This window comes from Anomalospiza imberbis, chromosome Z, assembly GCF_031753505.1.
Source record: "Anomalospiza imberbis isolate Cuckoo-Finch-1a 21T00152 chromosome Z, ASM3175350v1, whole genome shotgun sequence".
Taxonomy (NCBI): Eukaryota; Metazoa; Chordata; class Aves; order Passeriformes; family Viduidae; genus Anomalospiza; species Anomalospiza imberbis.
Genome location: NC_089721.1, coordinates 31,498,207 through 31,502,318, shown reverse-complemented (window position 1 = coordinate 31,502,318; position 4,112 = coordinate 31,498,207). Strand labels below are relative to the sequence as shown.

Below are 4,112 nucleotides of genomic sequence, written 5' to 3'. Positions count from 1 at the left end.
GCTTCTGCAGATAAGAGTTCATATCACAAAAGCAGAACACAACAATTTTAGCAAGAAGGCCTATGCAGCAAATGATGTCCCTTCTCAGAATGATATATGTTGTCTTTTTGCTGGAGAAGTTGACAATATATCGTGTATTAATCAGTGGCAACAAGAACTTAATTCTCCAGTGATTCTAGTTCCTTTCATTATTGCCAGAGTCTTTAAAAACCAAGTGTTCTTCCCCATCTGGCAGCCTATCATTATGAAAAATATTTTTTTTTTTAGTTGACATCTTCAATTTAACTTTCTTTTTTTTTTTTCCAGTGAATCTGGTGTTCAAGAAATACAACACGTGTAATGGTTGGTTAAAGCCAGGAATAACAGAAAAAAAGATGGTGGACAACCTTCTGAGATAATTTTCCTGGCATGTTTCCATTCTGTCTTATGATATCTCTTGCTGTATTCACAGTGACAGATGATGTTTCCATGGTGGATTATAAAATCACCATTAGTAAGACACCTTTCTGTTTTGGAAGGAATGAAACATGACAATTAAGGTATCCAAAGGATACCCATTCATTAGGACCTTAATAAAGGAAGCAGAGTCTGCCATCTTCTAGAAATGACAGTGAATGATAAGCATATACTTATCCAGAGATGTTCAGATTTGGGCAGCTATAGAACTGTCAAATTTTCCTAATTCAAGCCCAAGTGGCTAATATCCTCAATTAATCAAGATGAAATTACATTGATCTTCCTATTTATCCAAAGTGCAGCTTTCCAATGAAAATTGAAGATCAGTTAGGTTGTGCTGAACTTACCATAATGAGGGTGCAAGGATTGTATCTGTAGCATTAATTTGGGCTGGTAAGATCAGATATTAGCATATCAAAACCTGGCACTTCTAATGGGCATTGGACCCAAAGTAGTAGGAAAATGTCTTTTATATTAGACGTTGCAAGTTCTTCAAGTTCTTGACTTGCTGCTTCCACAAAAGAGCAGCTGGCCACAGCTTGCATTGAAGTGACATTTTGGAAGACTTGAGAAAATTTAGATTTGCTATAGGAAAAGAAAAATCAGGGGTTTTTTTTTTTTTTTTTTTTTTTTTATTAGTCAGCATCCAAAGAGCTAATACACAGTTATCTAGGGCCACATCTAGAAGAAAAGGGTACATAGTATATGCAACATGAAGAGAAAATGAAATCAGAATGAAGCAAATGATGAAACCATATCCACTTGTGTTTATTTGCTTTTCTCATTTCAAGGTGTTAATCCTGTGTTACTGAGAACATTCCTAGAATATTTCCCAGATGGAGACACAAGTGCACCAGTATTTCCTGCTTCTATGTACTTTATTTCCATTTGTTCTCCTTTGAGAAGTTATTTCTAAACAATACCTCCACGTGGCAGGATGTGTTGATTTCCAGTTTATTGTAGGGCTTGGTAGTTCAGCACCAGCCAACAGAATTTTCAGTAGGTGTTGCTGTTTGCTGCAGAGCCTGTTCAAAGTCCAAGCCTCTGGAAGGATCCCCAGGAGGACTACAGCTGGGCCTGTTTGGATATCAAAGTCCAAATTAAAAATTTATGCCAGTGTTTGAAAAATATCTGACCAAAATCTTGGTATGGAGTAAATCTCCCTTGCCATGCAAGCTTATCCAGCTGGGGTTTGAGGATTTATTTTTAAAGTGAAGACAGGACCAAATAGCTGCATAAACTGATTTGGGTCAGATGTTTGTTAGCTGAATTATCACTGGTAATGAAACTTTCTAGACCTCACAGGGAGGCTAAAAGAGCCCCCCTTCCCCTTCCCCTTCCCCTTCCCCTTCCCCTTCCCCTTCCCCTTCCCCTTCCCCTTCCCCTTCCCCTTTCCCCTTCCCTTTCCCCTTCCCCTTCCCCTTCCCCTTCCCCTTCCCCTTCCCCTTCCCCTTCCCCTTCCCCTTCCCCTTCCCCTTCCAACTTCCCTTCCCTTCCTTTCCTTCCTTTCCTTCCTTTCCTTCCTTTCCTTCCTTTCCTTCCTTCCTGTCCTACCTTTCCTTCTTTTCCTTCCTTTCCTTCCTTCCTTTCCCTCCCTCCCTCCCTTCTCAGAACATAAATTCAAACTGCGAATCAACAACACAGGAAAAATATGTTGCTGGAACAATTTCTTTGGTCCTGCACTTCAGAGATGAACTGAAAGCAGACAAGAGCTTGCTCAGACACAATTTAGTAATGACTCCTCCGTTCAAGGCTACATAGCAATGCATAACTAAACTGCTTGAGAAGTCTAAAGTGGCTCTAAAAGCACAGCCACTGTACTTTTTGATAATTAACTTGCTTGCATCTTCCTGCAATACATTGTTTAGTATCACTCATGTATCTGCTGGTTGTTTTTTTGCTAAAAGGCTATAGGTTAACATAACGGACACACACTTGTGTGTCTGTCAGACCTTACTCTGTTGATTTTTTTCCTGCAGGAAGCAGAGCTCTGAATTAATCCTATTATTTCACAGGGTCTTGGGTAAAGAATAAAATGTCTAAATTATACCAATTATGTCCACATGGCAATAGTGGATCATCAGTTAGTCTGGTTAGCATCTTTTCTTTAGAAAAAGTCCCAAAAGTTTTTGGAGAGCATAGCCTTCAGCCCAAAATCTCGTAAGAAAACAGAATTGCCCACACTTGGTCCTACTCTATAAGTCTTTGTATTCTTCACATTAATATTTTTTACTTTTTTTTTGATTATACCTCCCACTAAATAGGTTTGCCACTCCCTGGTTCTTATGGTGAAAAAGAGAGCAATTGATTGCTATCCACCTCCTTCTCTGTGTCACCATGATTTTACAGATAAAAAAAGGAAGGGATTCCAGCCTGCCTGAGAATAGTATTTGCAGGGCAAGTGTGGGGTTCAGACTAGACAAGCAGATATATCTGCCCCACAGCAATGTCTAGAAACACCAAGCACTGTGTCTTACAGAGTGAGAACAGAATCCAGCCCAAGAAACCTGCAACCCCTTCTGTTTAGTCTTTGCCAATCCCATGGAGGCTTTGCTGTTCCCCAAGACATGCTTGCCCAACTCCTCCTGGGTGCACAAGAGCAGGGAAGTGCCAGCACATTGGGGGTCTACAGGGCTTTCTGGCCTCCAGCAAGGCGCCTTGGAGCATTTCACCCAGGGCAATGGAAGTTACCATAGAGAGGAGGAAAATCCATCAGAAGCATATGCAAGGAGCAAGCAGGAACTCAAAGCAAGCAGGCCTCTCAACAGTGATGCTGTTCACAAGAGCGCAGAGGAGTCTCCAACCTGAGTCCTTAGCAGGGTGGACCAGAGATCAGGAGCACTACTGCCTGCTCCCTCCTGTAACTGCCAGACCAAACCTCCTGTGATCTGCCACTGCTGAACACCCCTGCACAGGCTCCAGCCATCCTTACAAATGTTGTCTGGAGGCCAGTAGCAAATGAACATCTAGGCAGCTCCCTGCACAACATATGTGTGCACTGCTGCGCATGGGGTCTGATGTCACTCAGAGCACCCCTTGCCATGGCAGGTGAACCCCAACATGCTCTGGTGGTTGACCTATTAGCTGAGGGTGAGAAGAGCAAAACAAGGGGTGGACTGGCATCTGGCCAGGAACCAAGAGGTTTGCTGTCAGCCTTGTGGCTTCTGGGGAAGTTTTTCAATTGTTATTACCAATTTTTTACGTAAGACAGGATGTGCTCTGCGTCTACTCTTCCTGACCAGGCTCTTTAACAAGCACACAGTAAGAGACGTCCAGCACACAGTCTGGTGGCCTAAACCTGTGTGACAGAGAGGGTTAATAGACCTCAGTTTGTATGCTCTGCACCTGCAGACAAGCAAAGGATGACACCCCTGGGCAATGCTCTTTGTTTCTCACATGTGTCTGAGGGCCAGACCAGAATACAGACAATGTTTATGTTCCTTGTATTCTGTCCCTGGACCCCTGGATATGCTGAAACTTGGTGGCTGCAGACGGTTTTCATGCAGGCTCATGTAGGCTGGGGTTGTCTTCCCTCCATGCCCTCCAGCAGACCTGTCCCCAGCCCCAGCCAGCCCCCAAGATTGAGAGATATGTTGTGGAAAAGCCATCTCTATGCTCTCTTGCAGGCCTCTGATTAACTGAAGGTGGCCTAACAC

The 4,112-nt window shown here is 43.1% G+C and overlaps 1 long non-coding RNA gene across 1 annotated transcript; it reads right to left on the bottom strand.

The window, feature by feature from the left end:
* Window positions 1-1,203: 1,203 nt before the first annotated feature.
* Window positions 1,204-3,687, bottom strand: LOC137465074 (uncharacterized). The gene is made up of 2 exons (XR_010994553.1): window positions 2,934-3,687; window positions 1,204-1,533 (listed from the first exon to the last, which is right to left on the bottom strand). It is a non-coding gene; the product is annotated as an uncharacterized lncRNA (long non-coding RNA).
* Between the last annotated feature and the right edge of the window lie 425 nt (window positions 3,688-4,112).